Genomic DNA, 18,473 nt, shown 5'->3' on the forward strand with positions numbered 1-18,473 from the left:
ATGCAGGCCATCTCTGGCAAAACATTGAGGTCTGTCAATCATGTCATCCCAGGCAGACAGATACTGTTCATATAACCTGGGAGAATATATTTGGTATGGGATGTGCAAGGTTGGGTTTACCAGGATGGTTTTGGAGTTGCATGCAGTATTTCTGCTGATGTTGTACGTGTGTCTTCTTTTTTTTGTTTTAGTAATCATGTATCTTAAGATTATTGTGCATCATGCTTCAGTACTTGGGATTTTAGAATTTAGGCTAGTGGTATTTATTCATCTAGCAGAGAACTATTTATTAATATGATTTTTTGACTTAGTTAAACTTTCCAGTATTTGGATCACATTTTCCTGATTGTTCTCAGAAATGTGCGAATAAGCTTTTGCCTTAAAATGAATGTGAAGATAGGTGAAGTCTGCCAGTCTAGCCAGATAGAATTCTGTAGATAATTCTGTCATTTGAAAATATTAATGTAAGCCACAGGCTTGTTCTCTTAAATGTGAAAAGACTGCATTGGATATCGAACTGTAAAAATGTAACAGTGCATTCTGCTGTAAGAAAGCTAAGTCAAGCATTCTATGACTGCCTTTGATGTTAAAATTCAGATCCTATATGTCTACAGGGAAGCATCCTGCCTATTGTTTTAAGACCAGAGTTAATGACTAGAATTTGCATGTACAAATGTCCTTTATTGCTCTGGTTTCTGACCAGGTGTAAAGAATGTAAATGTAGTTTCTGTTAGCCTGCGAACACCAGAGAAGTATGAAGAATGATGCCATGTGATGCAGCTCTGTGTTATCAATTTAAAGAGAGAGAATCAGAGAGCTCAGAGCATTTTGTCATGAGAACATCCAACATCACCAGCACTGCTTTGCTCTATATGTAAGTTATTTAGAACTGTGTTTTCTCTTAGAAATAGCTAGGAATTAGTAGGATTAGACTAAGTATTTTTCTGTGATGTCAGAACTTTTCTATGGTACTAATTTAAAAGTATTTCACTGTGATCTCTGAACTCTTGACTAGCACTGTGTAGTAAGAATTATTTCCTTGTGTTTTTATTATTTATTATTAAATATTTTTAAACCTTTCAGCTGTGGCTGTTTTGTGTAGAGATAATTTAAGCTCTAAAAGTACATTGCATGTATATAGTGATGCTGTACCAAGTCACTTCAAATAAGTCTTGAATGTTAGGTCATACTTACGATTTGAATAATAATATTACACAGTAGTAATTGGACATCCTTTTAAGGGCCTTTGAGTAGCTGATAATTATTAGTGGGTGGTGGTAGCCAGTACTACTTGTTAGACTGGGCAGAAAAGAGGCACAGCTGGAAAACCTGTGCCAGCCTTCCCCAGGAGTGGCTGTGTGGTTGCATAAACTCGTATCTCAAAGTGTGTGTGTGTCAGCTATTTGGGCAGGGATGTGAAGCACTGTTTGGACAGAGAGGGTGTTGGAGGATTTAGCTTGCCCACTAGGCTGAGATCTGAACTTGCTGATTGTGAATATTTTGATTATACTGCTGCTAAAAATCACTTGTTAGAATGTTTTAAGCTAACACCTGAAACGTATAGGAACATATAGGAAAAAGTTTTGTGAGTACAGACGCTAGGCATATGAAAGTGTGTGTGAATATGTTGCTGAACTGAGCACTTATTTTCATAGGTGGGTGAGTTGATGTCAGGTCACCACTTTTGAAGGGCTAACAGACCTTTTGGTGAGGGAACAAGCCCTTAGCATTTTGCCTGAGGACATGAGGATCGGGTTAGCTGATAGACAATGTGCTACTTCAGAGGAGTTGGGGAAGAAGGGAGACCTATACCTAGCAAGCAGGGCATCCCTGCACAGGAAAGGGACCCCCCAGTACTACTCATGGGTCTAAAGGAACCCATGGTGGGCAGCACAGACTGCCCCAACAGACTCTGCCAGTATCACGGAAAGCCACTAGTCCAGGTACATGTTCAGGACCTAGGGTTAAATGTTTTGAATGTAACCAGTGGGGCCATGTGGCATACAGATGTCCACAGAGGTAAGGAGGGGAACAAAAGTTGAGAGAGCCAGTAATGCCAGTAGTAGGTTGTCTTGAGACAACAGGAGTACCAAACTACCATCCTGCAGATGTCCTGATAGGGAAGGATGTGGATGAGGCAGTACCACATGCTTATGCAGTTACACGCAGCTAGGAGACAAACATGTCAGTCTGGTAGCCTGGGGGGAGACCCAGACAGACTGCATACTTGCAACGAGGACAGGTGAGGTGGTTACTTCAGGGAGGGAGCTAATCTGTAGCAGTGAGACTGAAGGTGAGCCACAGCTGCTTGTGGGTACTGATTGACAGAGTGACTGCAAAAGTAGGGGTGAGTAGTAGTACCCAGGCTGACAGTAAGGCACCACTGTCAGAGGATGCCAGACTTCCTGTGGAAGGGGAGCTGGGAAGGGTTACAAAGAGAGAGTTGAGATAGGCTCAGCTCTCAGACCCTACATTGCAAGGCCTGAGCATGTAGCTAGAGAGGCACCTGATTCTCAAGGGAAGGGGGAATCTGTATACTGGGACAAAGGCTTACTGTATAGAGAGTGGACCCCTGAGGGAGCGGTAGAAGGTGAGCGATCACAATAGTTAGTAGTGCCTAGAGCCTACCATCTGGCTCTTCTAGTTATAGCCCATGATATTCCCTTTGCAGGTCATATGGGCATAAAACGTACCTAGAGACGTATTATGCAGAAATTCTATTGGCCTGGAATTTCCAGAGATGTAACAGGGTACTGCAGGACCTGTGAGTAGTGCCAGGCAAGGCAGGAGACAAGGTGAAAGCTCCTTTGATGCCTTTGCCTGTGATTGAGGAGCCATTCCAGAGGGTAGATATGGATATTGTGGGGCCTCTGAGTACCCCATGTTTCACAGGGAAAAAGTATATCCTAGTGGTAGTGGATTATGCTACACAATACCCTGAGGCAGTGGCTCTGTCCTCCATTGAGGCAGAAAAGGTGACAAATGCTTTATTAGAGATTTTCAGCAGGGTAAGTTTCCCAAAAGAAATACTGACTGACAGAGGTGCCAATTTCATATCAGATCTGCTGGCTTGTCTGTGGAAGTCCTGTGGGGTGAAGCACCTGAAGACCACCCCCTACCATTCCCAGACTAATGGTCTTGTTGAGAGGTTAAACTCTACATCAAGTCCATGCTATGGGCATTTGCAGACCAGTTTAAGAGGGAGTGGGACAAATATTTGCCCCATCTGTTGTTTGCTTACATAGAGGTTTCCCAGGAATCCACATTTTTTTCACCCTTTGAGTTGCTGTATGGCATAGGGTGAGGGGACCTCTAGATTTAATTCATGAGAAGTGGGAAGGTGAGTGTGAACCTCACAAGGAGTCTGTTGTGGCATATGTCCTAAACCTCAAGACAAGGCTCAAGGAACTCATGGGCTTGGCCCAGGAGAACCTGGCAGAAGCCCAACAACAGAAAAATATGTGGTATGACAGGAATGCTTGAGCTAGAGAGTATGCTGTGGGGCAGCAGGTAATGGTTCTTATTCCTGTCAGACACAATAACCTGCAAGCAGCTTGGGAGGGACCCTACAAGGTGGTAAGAAAGGTAAGTGATGTTAACTACATGGTGGAACTGCTTGGAAGAAGGCAGGGACACAAATTGTACCATGTTAACATGATGTAACCTTACCATGATAGGGAGGCCCTTGTGCTGAGCATTTGCAGTGGGTTACAGGAGGAGTCTGAGGGAGATCTGGTGACTGATTTCCTCAGTGAGGCTCGGACTGACACATCAGTGGAAGGGGTACAATGTCCCAGCAGCTATCTCCTACCTAGGTCTGAGAAATCCAAGCAGTGTTACAGGAATTTGGGGACATGTTCACTAAGAAACCAGGGTGCACCCACCTGGTGTAGCACCAGGTGGATACAGGACCCCAAAGGCGTATTAGGCAGACCCCTTATAGGGTGCCTGAGAGAGTCAAACAGACTCTGAGGGAGGAGATATAGCAGATCTTGGAACTAGGGGTAATTCAAGAGTCCAACAGTCCCTGGGCCTTCCCAGTGGTGCTGGTGCCAAAGAAGGATTGCAGCACCAGGTTTTGTGTGGACTACAGGAAAGTAAATAGTCACACAGAGTCAGATGCTTACCCCATGCCTAGGACAGATGAGGCACTAGAGCAGCTGGGTGGGGCTAAGTATCTTACAACTATTGATCTTACCAAGGGTTACTAGCAGGTGCCTTTGACTCCCAGTGCTAGAGAGAAGTCAGCCTTTGTGAATCATTTTGGCATGAATGAGTTCACAAAAATGACATTTGGGATGAAGAATGCCCAAACAACTTTCTAGAAGCTGGTAGATCATATCCTAGCAGGAGCAGGAGGGTTTTCCCTTGTTTACCTAGATGATATTGCCATCTACAGCCATTCCTAGCAAGAGCACTTTCAACATGTCAGGCAGGTGCTGGGCAGACTACAGAGAGCAGGGTTGACCATTAAACTGAGCAACTGTCAGGTGGGTATGGCAGAGGTCTCCTACATGGGACATAGAGTGGGGAGTGGTAAGATCAGGCCAGAACCTGCCAAAGTAGAAGCAATTCAGGCATGGCCTGCACCTGTTACCAAAAAGCAGATGAGGGCATTCTTAGGGACAGCAGGGTACTACAGAAAGTTTGCCCCTAGTTATCGTACCATAGCTGCTCCCCCTCACAGACCTGACATGGTTGAACAGAGCGAGCCAGCAAAATGCAAAGTTGTTAAGATGGAGCCTAGGGTTGCAAGCATGTGATATATCAGTGCAGCATTGCAGTGGGATTAGCAATGCCAATGCAGATGGGCTCTCAAGACAGGGAATGATAGATCTAACCCTCTCAAGCAGCATTTCTCAAGGGTCACTTGAAAAACTAGCTTGAGTTCTCCAGGGGGGAGATGGGTGAATATAGGTGAAGGCTGCAAGTCTAGCCAGATAGAATTCTGCAGATAATTCTGTCATTTGTAAATATTAATGTAAGCCACAGGCTTGTTCTCTTAAATGTGAAAATACCGCATTGGATATTGAACTGTAAAAATGTAACAACAGTGCACTCTGCTGTAAGAAAGCTAAGTCAAGCATTCTATGACTGTCTTTGATGTTAAAATTTGGAAACGATATGTCTAGAGTGAGGCATCCTGCCTATTGTTTTAAGACCAGAGTTAATGACTAGAATTTGCATGTACAAATGTCCTTTACTGCTCTGGTTTCTGACCAGGTGTAAAGAATGTAAATGTAGTTTCTGTTAGCCTGCGAACACCAGAGAAGTATGAAGAATGATGCCATGTGAAGCAGCTTTGTGTTATCAATTTAAAGAGAGAGAATCAGAGAGCTCAGAGCATTTTGTCTTGAGAACATCCAACATCACCAGCACTACTTTGCTCTATATGTAAGTTATTTAAAACTGCGTTTTCTCTTAGAAATAGCTAGGAATTAGTAGGATTAGACTAAGCGTTTTTCTGTGATATCAGAACTTTTCTATGGTATTATTTTAAGTATTTCTCTGTGATCTCTGAACTCTTGACTAGCAGTGTGTAGTAAGAATTATTGCCTTGTGTTTTTATTATTTATTATTAAATATTTTTAAACCTTTCAGCTGTGGCTGTTTTGTGTAGAGATAACTTAAGCTCTAAGAGTACATTGCATGTATATAGTGATGCTGTACCAAGTCACTCCAAATAAGTCTTGACTGTTAGGTCACACTTACCATTTGGATAATAATATTGAAAAGTAATAACTGGATACCCTATTAAGGGCCTTTGAGTAGTTGATAAATATTAGTGGGTGGTGGCAGATGGTACTACCTTTTAGACTGGGCAGAAAAGTTGGTCAGATGGAGAACTTGTGCCAGCCTTCCCCAGGAGTGTCTGTGTGGTTGTATAAACTCTTATCTCAAAGTGTGTGTGTGTGTGTGTGTGTGTGTGTGTGTGTGTGTGTGTGTGTGTGTGTGTGTGTGTGTGTGTGTGTGTGTGAGCTACTTGGACAGAGACACAAAGCACTGGTTGGACAGAGAGGGTGCTGGAGGTGTTAGCCTGCCCACTGGGCTGAGATCTGGACTCTATAGCTGTGCCAGGGACCTGAAGGGAAAGGGAACAGCTAGCCCTAGACTTACTGTGATCTCTGTGTGCTCTTAAGGGAAATTGTACTTTACTGTGTGTGTGTATTTATTATCCTTTCCCTATATGGACGCCCCTCACTGGTGTTAGTGGTGAGGCTTGAGGCTCCTTGATTGCTGGGCCAGTGCACGGATGTCACACTGAATATAAAAGGTTTTCACTCACACTGTGAACAAACCTGAATCACTACCCGTCATACCACCCTAGTAATGTTTGCTGTCCTTAACCCTAGCCCTGCCCCTAACAATACACATTGCCTTAAAAATACTCATTCCATAAAACTACCAAAGTGCAAAATGCTTGGACACATACCACACACATCAACACACATCCATAACACAAAATGTATTCCCTAATCTAGTTCTTACTCTAACCCTAACCTGTAAACAGTTGCACACCACTAAATCCATCCTGTTCCTTGCATTTACTCTAGCCCTAACTTGCAAACACTCTCACGCACACAGACTCCTAACTCTAATACCAAAATTTAAAATATATCTGAAAGTTTCTGCATTAGAAACAAAAGCCTCACATATATATTTTATTTTTATATTGTTAGTGTTTGTACTTTGTTGACCAGGTTAGACCTAGTAGGCCAATGGCCTCATTTTAAACCGTACTTATGTAAGTGTGTGTGTGTGTGTGTGTGTGTGTGTGTGTGTGTGTGTGTGTGTGTGTTTGTGTTTGTGTGTGTATCTGCTACCAGTAATCAGTCCATGGAGAAGTTCATGTGCTTTACTTTGGCACATTTTCATTGACAAATCACATTAACACACTACAGGACAAGCTCTGAGGCTAATCCTCAGAACATCCAAACAAAATGCTTTTTGCAGTGGAGAAAGATCTCTTGCATCGCACCCTGCTAATTAAATATACTAACTCTGAGACTGCACAACACCCTGAGAAAGGGCATATCCCCCTACACTGGGGACTGTTGATTGGGCACAGCTGTCGACCATCTGTGTGTGTCAACCAACATGGGTTGACAATACAGATTGGCCATCTACATTTTCAGTTTACAGTGGGACTCCCATATCTATCTTTCTATCTATCTATCTATCTATCTATCTATCTATCTATCTATCTATCTATCTATCTATCTATCTATCATATATGCAAGAGTGTGTGTGTGTGTGTATATGTGTATAAATGTTTATTCATTTATTGACTAGGTAAACCTACTAGGCACAAGTATTTGTCAGTAATTGTCTGGAAGTACTGTCTCCTTAAATTACTTGCTTAGATTTATTCAGTTTGCAACCAGAGATTGATGGAATCAGACCTGAGATCCATATATTTTGTTAGAGTCTGGAGTAAGTTCCATGAATTTCAGTCATTACATATGTTCATGGAAAGATTAATGTTAATATCTCAGTATCATGTTCAAAAACTTCAGAGCCGAAGCACTAGACTGGCAGCAGCCCTTTCCTTGGATGTAACAGCTCTAAAGACAGTGTTCATAGCATTCCAGAAAAAGAAATGAGGCAGTAGTCTGAAAAGGACTTGATACTGACATCTGTTTGATTTAGATCCAAGTGTTGGTAACTTCGGTGCCAAGTGACCCAAGATATCCTTTCAACAAAACACTAGTTTTCACAAGCAGCTGATACATAATACATCACTTCTTCTAATCCTCGTGGCATATAGTGCCTTTCAACACCTATGAGTTTTCCTTGTGAAGATACTCTTGCATTTCACTTTCTATAATAAAAGCCAGTTACCCTGAGGTTGAGCTGATTGCTTAATTTGCCTCTTATCCATTATTGCTATGGAAGTGTGTACATATAAATGACGTTTATTATATTTTTTCGTATGTATAAAGTTTTCCTTAGTTATTCATTTTGTACATTTTTAATTTGTATTTTTCCACTAGTCTTTTAATTTAGTTTAGCATTAAGTCATGGTGATTATTCAGCATCTATTTTCAAGTGTCTTTCCTTGCAGAAGTGTACATGTGGGAACATTGTGCCCAGTTTAGTGTAATGGTACTGTACTCTAGGTGGAATATCAGAGAGCATGGTTATGTCCTCCTGCAGTACAACAGTATTTCATAAAAAATGCCAGAAATGCACAGACAGTCAGCAGCCCCATGGCATAGGGGGATTAGGCTCTTAATGCACTGTAGATGACCTTACTTATGATTGGCAGCAGAGGAGCTAGACGAGACATAGCGGGAGGATGGGAATAAGTGTCCAACATTGGACTGACCATCCTTTGGGGAGGGAAGCAGCTTTGACTCACTTCAGAAAAGCAGTGTTATGATCCTGGCAGGCTCTGAGGTGCATAAACAGTGTGCCATTGGGTTGGGAGATTACACATCTATATAAGAAAGCATGCACCTCCTGAAGGTAGCCATAGCAGAGCTTCCAAGGCTGGTGTGGGATGGTGTGTTAGTGCATACTGTCTGGCAGCCGTATGGTGCTGCACCAGCATCAGTGATCTCCTCATTTCACCATACCTGGAATGGGTATAGCCATGGTAGGCTAAAGTTGGACTAGTAGACCCAGTGAATTTGGAGATGAGCTGGTAAAAGTTGATGATCCGCTGTGGGAGCTAAAACAATTGGGAGGCTACAAAACCTTGTCAGAAGAACATGCCTCATCATATAGGTGTACAGCGTTACCATTAGAATAATTAAATAACAGGGTTCAAGGTGAACATGCATCCTCCTAAAAACATTATATTTGTGTTTTTATTTTTATTTTAAATTTTAAGTTGATCAAGATTTTGACTTTCATAATTTTTTGTTTTAGAAGTCAGCTTTTTGATCACTGACTTTCTAAATAAGAACCATAAGGGATGGGTGTAAAATATCAAATGTTATTTTAGTTTGTAAGCCCATGATTTAGTATTTTCCAGTGAGGCAAATCCCACTGGACCATGCTGTGGCGGGAGGGCTTCACCTCCCATAATCTCCCTTGTATTTATCCAAATTTCGAGAGCTCAATTACTTAAGGCAAGGAAGAAAAAGAAGATCAGCACAGCAGGTTTAAACTGTTACCAATCTTTGATGCAATAGGAGTCACAAAAATCCTAGCGTAAGTATTGAATGGCTGAGTCACATCCTGTGCTGGAAGCCAAATTCTGGCTCCTCAAGAACATGGATAACTACTCTACACAAGTTTACCCTAGTCTTTAAAATCTGTGTTTGACATAATAAACCCTCAGTTCAGGAATAAGGCCTTTGAAATGGTGTTGAGAAGGTAGAAGTAGTTGTTGATCAGTTAGCTATCTGCTGAGATTTATTAGGAGCTGCAGAATGCTCCCTTTCCTAATGCGTACCTGTCTGGTACGAAAAACAAAATTGGAGATCATTTCAGACCCTCAGATTTGATGTTAGAGGCCTGTCTCCATTAGATTTTACAAACCCTAGAAGCAAGTATCATTCAACCAATGAGATTGCTTTTGAAAGACTAGAGTCCACAATGCAACAGTGACTTCGTTATAATGTGCTTAAGCCTAAGTACTCTACAAATTTAATGAGAGGCGCACAAGGTAGATAAATCAGTATCAATAAGAGAAAATACACAATTATGTAGACCAGATTATGCAAAGCCATATGCACCCAGAGCAGACTGCATAAATGCAACAGTACATACTATAAATTAAATGTATAAGAAAAAATGCTTGAGCTGAAGTTTCACATAAGAAACAAAATGTTAAAAGCCATATAACCCAAACTTCATATGATTTCAGATACAATATAGAAACAGTCCTGTTCTGGTTTGTAATTTATTGATCTTTACTGTTAAAAAGAGGTGCAATTGCGAGTGATAGTGAGCAACATCTTCATTCTGCTTCTTTATTCGTTTGCAGCTGAATATGGATTCCTTAAATGAGTATGCCATTAACGATATGCTGAAGCACAAGTATCTTTTACATTCTGCTAAATCCTATGTATATTTAAAGGTTACACCTGATAACATTGGTGATCTGTGCTCCTCATGTCAAAGTTGGATGATTGGCTTAGGTTCATACGTAGGTACTAAGCTATTGGCCCAATGCCTATATAAGCCTAGCCAAAGGTACCCTGGCTTTCACCACTCAAGAAAATTATTTTCCTGTGCCACTGTCAAGCAGAGCCAAAGAAGTGATCCCCGGGGTGAATTTCCTATCTTCCATCCAATCATCAAGATTTTTCTTGAAGAGTGCTAATGAGGAAGTTTGCTTGACCCAGATAGCTAGTTTGTTCCAGAGTATGGGAAGTCTCTGGGACAGGAATCTATCCCTCCAGCATGTTCTGTTTATTGTGGTGACGAGGTTTAGGCCCCTAGAGCATGTAGCTCGTAGGGATTGGGATTTCTTTAAGTGGAGCATGTCTAAAAGCTCTGGGTTTGACATAGCTTTGTGTGATAGGCAGAGACTGCCTCTGAGTAAGCGATATGCAATGGAGCAAAGCTGCAGTTTTTTGAGACGGTCTGCATAAGGCATCTCTTTGAGGCCAGTAATCCTCTTTGTGAGGTATTTCTGTGGCCTTTCCAGTTGTTGTAGATGTCTTGTGAGGTACATACCGAAAAAGGCATTGTACTCTATAATGGGTCTAATGAGTGATGAGTAGAGGGGAACAATGACCTCTTTTTTCCTGGATGAGAAACCTTTTGTGATGAGGTGTGTCACATAGAAGGATTTCCTGACTACTGTGGCGATGTGATTATCAAAGGAGAGACTACTGTCCACCTGTGTCCCAAGGTCTCTTATCACACTTTCGGTGTTAAGTAGACTACCACCTATGTGGTAGTTCATGGGTACTGAGTTTTTACCAAAGGGGATGACAATGCACATTTTGGCATTGAGCTTGAGGCCATGGCTTTGACACCAGGCATCTGTCTCAGCGAGGCCCTTTTGTAGGATGTCCACATCTTTTGGAGTTTTGATTATGGCTCCTAGTTTGCAGTCATCTGCGAACTTCGTTAGCCAAAGACCTTCTGCATTGGCCTGTACTTCAGAGAAGTAGATACCAAACAGGAGAGGATCCAGGACTGAACCCTGTGGTACTCCACTTGTCACTGGTCTGAAATTGGATTTGGAGTCTGCTACTTTCACAGTGTGGGTTCTGTCAGTGAGCCAGTTGGCAACCCATCTTGTGACATAGGGATTTATACCTAGTTTAGTGAGTTTATCTATAATTCCAGAGTGGGGGATGGTGTCGAAAGCCTTGGCGAGATCTAGATAGGCTGTGTGAACCACCTTACCCTCATCTACAGCTTTGGTGACTGCTTCAAAGAAGTCTGTCAGGTTTAGGAGACATGATCTGCCTTTTACAAACCCGAAATGGGTGGGGTCCTGAGTTTGGAGATTACCAGTGTCATTGTTTATAAGTTCCATGATGATACGCTCCATAGCCTTGCAGACCAGGCTCATTAGGCTAATGGGGCAGTAGTTTCCGGGGTCTGTGGTGGCTCCCCCTTTGCGGAGTGGGATAACTGTCGCTGTGTGCCATTCAGTGGGCACATAGCCTGAGGTGAGGCTATGATTGAACATGGTACTTAGGTGGGGTGCCAGTTCGTTCTGTAGTTCATGTAGAACACAGCCTGGGATGTCATCAGGTCCCATGGATGCTGTGTTCTTGGCTTTGGATAGTGTGTTTTTTACCTGTGCAGCCGTGATTACAGGAACTTTGCATTCTTCTGGTATAGAGATGGGCCCTTTAGGGGATGACAGGGGGGTAAAGTTAGCACTGAACCTATCTGCCAGGATGTTGGCAAAATCAGTTGGTTCTGTAGACTTAATGCCATTGTGCTGTAACTCAGAGCAGATCTGAGTGTTGCCATTGAGATTCTTGACATAGCTATAGAATGCTTTGTGGTTGTCTTTAGAGTCAGTGGCAATTTTGTTTTCATAACTAGCTTTGGAGGATTTTATGAGGGATCTCAGCTTCTTACTGAGACTGACCAGGGAGTTTCTCCAATCATGGGATTTTACTGTTTTTTGCAACAGTTTCTTTCTTCTGTTGTAGAGTTTGTTTATAGCAGTGGGGCCACCAGATTGACTTCCTTTTTTTGCAGGCTAGCATCTTTGTTCTGTTAGGGATTGCACGATCCATGCACTCATGTAAGTGCTTATAAAGTGCATTTGTGTAGGATTCAGCAGTCATACCTCTATTGTCCATCAGCATGGGTGTCGTGAAGTTTACCACTTCTGTTTTAAGAAGCGTGAAGTTGGCTTTGGAGACATTTTTTTACTGTGGTTTCCCTAATGTGGGTAGGGGAGGAATGTGGATGCCTAGGGTGATTAGCTTGTGGTCGGATCTGACCAACGAGGAATTGAACTCTGCTGTGGAGCACCAGTTGCCCATGTTGGCTTACAGTTATTAGTAGTAAATCTAGACTTACTGATGACAATTGCATTTGTGCAACTGGCACAGCTTGGAGAACTGTTGTTACGTATATTAATGACTGGACTGATGAGACAAATAATGTCAGGCAAAGAGCAAATAGAATACATTTAGGAAGGAAGGAAGTGTCTGTCATCTATAAAGATCACTAAACCCCTATTGAATAAGATAATGCCACTGACAGCTTTGGAATTCTGGATTCAAGTATTCAACAATCTGAGGATTCAGAGCATACAGAAAAAAATAAAAAAAGAACAGAAAGGGGAGAGGTTACAACAAATAACTAGGAAGAAAAAGACATTGATTAATGTCTATAAAGCAAAGAGAAAACATACTACAAGACAATGCTTTGGTACGTAACACACAGATTACATGGAATGGTATGATTTTTCTACCAGAAAAACTTCAGTCTACAGAAAAAGCCATCATTTTTTCCAAAAAAGAATGCAGAAAAAGAGGCAAGGGGCAGGGGAAAATGAAGGAATCAAAACTGCAAGTGAAAGGATTGAATAACATTACTGTAAGGAAAAATGAGGAGAAAGACTGACGTTATCAACATTGTTCAAACTATGGAAATACAAAGCCAGCTGGGTGAGAATTGTATGTAAATGTAATAAACAATGAAACGAATGGGATTAATAAGACTAATGGTGACAAAGATCATTCCTTTCTAACAACTGACAGAGAAAATATTACTGAATTAGAAGTTGAAGGTTCTTCAGATCTTGACAGAAAAAATATTCTTGTAATTGGAAATTCAATTATTAGAGGAACTGATGCTTACATTTGCAGAGAAGATAAACACTGAATAGTGTTATGCTTGCCAGAAGCAAAAATCGAGGATGTGAGAAAGGTCCTAGAATACCTTAATATTAGGAAGTATGGATCTATTTTTATTCATGTTGGTACAGATGATCTAATCCACAAGGCCTGTCTGTTGGTAGGGAGCTAACTACACTGTTAGGTAGCATTGTTTGTACTGGTGTTAAGATGTTCACAAATCATATATACAAAAAATTCATAAATATAGCGTTTAGTACACCGTACAAGATACTTCTGCTTTATCAAATCATTAATGTCATATTCATTTAATGAATCCATATTCAGCTGTAAACAAATAAAGAATTCTGAAAGAAAAGGATAATCAAATCAGTTACCACAGAATTCAGAGATTTTAAATGAACTTCTATGGGAAAAATCACACAAAGAATGTACAACTATGTCATCATGAATGAAAGGACTTTTTGGGTAAATATCTACATGAAAAAAGTATCCAGTTTTAAATGGAAATGTGCAGAGTACCTCAGCCTAAGTTTGGGCACACATGTTTCAACAGGGTGTCGTGCTGTTGTCAAGATAAGGGAAGAGAATTTTTGCTACAGATATTATGCAATATTTGACAAACACAAGACAGGATTTTTGCCAGGTCAAAAATTTAACAGTTCACAGATAGCAAAATTTGATGCATCTCTGATGGTTGTTAATGCTAGGAGCATTGATAATAAAGTGTTTTATTTTTTTTTTTGGAAAATTTGCTACGTTCCCACAAGATTGATGTTGTTACTGTTTGTGAAACATGGTTAAAGAACAATGACTAGAAACCAGCTCTGTCAGGGTATAAATGTTTTTACTGTAACAGACATTCTAACAAAAAATCAGGTGAGGGTTTTATGACAGGGATTAAAGATGGTTATCAGACTGTGATTACTACATGTTCTATGATAACACTAATGTTATCGACTGTGTAGCTGTGATAGTAAAGACAACCTTGAAACACATAATTGTTGGAGTGTATAGTCTACCAAAATCAAGTGCTGATGACCTAGATTAATTCATACATTTCTTGCATGAACACAGGAACGTAGAATAATAGTGGCTGGGGACTTAAATTTACCAGAAACAAACTGGAATAATATTAATTCAACAACTTTAGTGTCACTTGTCTCATGCATTCAAAAGATACGATGAAGCAGTGTATGGGTTCAAGATATTTTTTATACATAAACATGACAGGAACTGTAATTAGAACTTGCATTTAAGCTCACTGTTTTACACATTACTTCAGACACACTCACATGTGCATCTCCTTTCATGACTACATTCACTCTGGCTGACTATACAAAATGGCACTGTTCTTACACATGCTCAGTTCTTATATGCACATGCTATCTAGCTACAGTGGCTGACTGGGAACAATGCACTTAATGATCTACATCCTACCTCTTTGATTTGTTCGATATGTAATAGGAGAACAAGACTATCTACATGCTAGATAACATTTCAGTATTAATAACAAATCAGAACTCAAGTCCAAGTCACTGTGTATCTCAGAACAGGTCTAGAAATTCTACCCGATCTGGTCACATAAAAACTTTGACTGGGCTTAGCAACAGGGACAGTCTCTGGGGAATTCTTCTCAATAGGAACTTCAGGAATTGCATCAGAAATATTCAAGGCAAGTACACTGTCCTCTGAAATCTGAACAAGTGAAGGATCACTCTGAAAAGCAGAGTCTTTGGCACAGGCAATTTGCTGCATCACTGGTTCAGAAAATGGAAGTATATGTCTTCAGTTTTTTCTAAAATCAATTCCTTCCGATTGCACAATATAAGATCTGTTTTTCACAGGTATTGATAATTCCCACATGGTCATATCCTTTAGATGTTTGCATTCTTACAATCTCTCCTTGTCTTAATGGTCTAAGAGGTTTTCTAGATTTATTGTAGTACAACTTTTGTGATTGGTGTTTTTAGAAAAGTTGAGTCTTGACCACTCTGCTGTTCATAGTATTTGGAATCATTGTTTACTGATCGGCAAGCTTGTACGTGTGTGTCTAGACATTAATCTCTCAGCAGGTGAACCAAGCAAGTTATCTCAGGGAATGTTTCAGAGATTGAGTAGGTTAAGCAAAACATCAGTACCATCTCTCTTGGATTTCTCTAACAAACATTTCACACTTTGAACTGCGCACTCAGCTAACTCATTAGACTGGATACTCAGGACTACTACTACATGGACAAAGTCCCAAGACACAGCACATTTCTTTAACTGCTGATTTGTAAGCTGCGTACCATTGTCAGATACAACTTTGTGCAGACTACCATGGGCAGAAAAACATCTCTTCAATTTTGTGATTACAGTGCTGGACATTAAGTTAGGAAGAACATCAATTTCAAACCAATTCCAGTAAGAGTCTACTAACACTAAGTAATGCTGACCATTCCATTTGAAAATATCAGTAGCAACTGTTGACCATGGTAATTCAGGAATCTGATTTAGCTGAATTGGTTGTTTTTGTTGGCGCGATCTAGTACCATTGCAAATAGAACATGCTAGAGTTTCCTTCTCTATATCATTTGACATAGAAGGCCAAAATTATGCCTCTTGCCTTTCTTTTGGTTGAATCAGTACCTGGGTGACCATAATGTAAAATCTGGATATATTCCTGTTGTAATGCTGTAGGAATAACTACTTTAAGACCTTTCATGATGATGCCATTTTCCATCATGAGCTTGTCTCGGTAAAGAAAATACTTCTGCATGTCAAGTGGTAAACTGGTTTGTCCAACTGGCCATCCTTGACTGATAAAATGTTTCGGCTTCTAAAGAACAGGGTCTAAAGCTGTGTGATTTCTGAGTTCATCAAGACATGACGAGGAAAAAATTTTGACTTCCATGACTTCAGTGTCTGCTTTCTCATTACCATGCTGTTCTGTTGTTTGTCAAGGCACTCTTGACAAAACATTTTCAAGGTAAAGATATTTGCCTTTTGTATAAACAATATCAAAATTGAACTTTTGCAATTTTAACATCATGCATTGCAAGGGTGCTGGGGCTAAATGTATCGGCTTTTTTAGAATTGTCACTAGAGGTTGGTGATTAGTCTGTATTGGAACAGATTTTCCATAAATATAATCATAGGACTTTGTACTTGCAAACACAACTGCCAAAAGCTCTTTTTCAATTTGCGCATACTGCATCTCAGTTTGGGTTAAAGTTCTGGATGGATAGGCTACTGGTATACCTTCTTGAAGACATGTTGCACCAAGACTAAACTTAGAAGCATCACATGAAAGAGTGACTGGGTTGTGAACATCATAATATCTCAATATGGGTGGACTGGCAGTTTTCTGTTTCAGAATGTCAAATGCTCTTTGGTGTTGTGCTAACCAGGACCAGTTTACATTTTTGCATGTCATATCACGTAAAGGTGCTGAAAGCTCACAAAGGTCTGGGAGGAACTTTCCAAAATAGTTGACCATACGTAGAAAACGTTGCAAAGATGTGACACTGTCTGGAACTGGCATCTCAAGAATTGCTGCTTGCTTAGCTGGATCTGGTTGTAAGCCAGAACTTGTAAACAAATGACCCACGTAACTTCTCTCAGCTTGAGTTTGTGTTTTTGAGGATTCAGTTTAAGACTGACTTCATGTGCACAATCTAGAACTTTCTTGAGGTTTCTATTATGTTCGTCTTCACCAATGCCCCCTACAATAATGTTGTCTACTATGATAGCACATGGATAACCTGAAAAGATTTGTTCCGTCACACATTGAAATACTTCACTGGCAGAATTTATCCCAAATGGCTTTCTCAAGAATCTATATCTACCAAATGGTGTACTGAAAGTGGTTAACAATGCAGATCTGTGATCCAGCAAAATTTGCCAAAATGAACTCTTTGCATCTAAGACTGAAAAAATAGTGGCATTTGGCATGAGAACAACTACTTCTTCTACTATGCACGTTGGAGGATGAGGATATTGAAGCACTTTGTTTAAATCTCTTGGATCAATACATATTCGAATATCATCTGTGCTTTTCTTATGAGCTACAACCATGGCAGACACCCATTCAGTTGAACTTTTACTGATGTAATCACACCTAAATTCACCATTTTGCCTAGTGCTGTTGTCACTTTCCTCTGCATTGCTACTGGAACCTTCCTGGCTGGTCTGACAAACTTCATGGTTTAACTACATGGAATATGTGACTGGAAGTTTACCAAGCTTGTCTTTGAAAATAGCATATTCATAAAAAATATTCTGTGTAAACTATTCTGTCTACTGTAAGATCTACAGGCTTCCCATTAATCTGAATAGTACAAAACATTTCACCCTTTGCTGCCAACTGATAATCTACTGTGTTAACAGTTTCACCAATCACAGAGACCCCATCAACATAAAAAGTTTGCTCTTGGCATTCTGTCTGATCTACTTGCTTTTTTGGATGGTCTCTTTTAATAAAAGTATGTGCCACTTTATACTTGCAAAGCCTTTTGAAATGATTCCACTTTTTACATTTGTGACATTGCTGACCAAAAGCTAAGCACTTTTCTCGTTTAGGTTCATAGTTGCCTCCACAATTACGACAGTTAACAATAAGGTTGTTTTTTGTTGCTGCTGCGGCCGCATTTGGTTTATAGTTAGAGTTAGAAGTTGCCACACCCTTCCATTTATATCTCCATTTGCATTCAATCTTATGTTGCATACTATTAACGTTCGCACTGTTAATTACTGCAAGAGCATACTTCTCATTTGTAAGTATATTTGTGTGCTTTTCTGTAAGCTCATATATTTGACATATCTCTATGGCTTTGATCAATGTTAAATCACTATCTCGAAGCAAAATCTGTCTCTCCACATCATTAACGCCACACACGTCTGTCCTTTATTATCTCATCTCGCAAATCACCAAATCTGCATGTTTTTGCTTTATTTCTCAAGTCAATAGTATATGCTGTTATAGTTTTGCCAGGTTTTTGATTTCTTTTGTAAAACATGTGCCTTTCCATTGTAATATTTGTAGTATCTGGGCTGGTAATGTTGTTATTGTACTGTAGGGGCGCTGTGGGGAATTCAACATGTACTGTTGGTTCTATATATTCTCTGGTAACTTGTTGCTCCTGTGTAGAGTATGACTTGCAGAAGTTGTGAGATGTAGCATGGTGTGAGCACCTGAAGGCAGAATAAAGAAACGACCTTACAACTCCATGAACCGTGTGGTTTCCCTTATTTATC

General features: G+C 40.4%; 1 protein-coding gene across 1 annotated transcript in view; it reads left to right on the forward strand.

Moving 5' to 3' along the window:
- Positions 1-18,473, forward strand: part of LOC122808465 (uncharacterized protein K02A2.6-like) — a 37,282-nt gene that overhangs the window by 14,384 nt on the left and 4,425 nt on the right. The gene's annotated exons all lie outside the window — the stretch shown is intronic.

The sequence above is a fragment of the Protopterus annectens genome, chromosome 8.part0, assembly GCF_019279795.1.
Source record: "Protopterus annectens isolate FY-2018-M chromosome 8.part0, PAN1.0, whole genome shotgun sequence".
Taxonomy (NCBI): Eukaryota; Metazoa; Chordata; order Ceratodontiformes; family Protopteridae; genus Protopterus; species Protopterus annectens.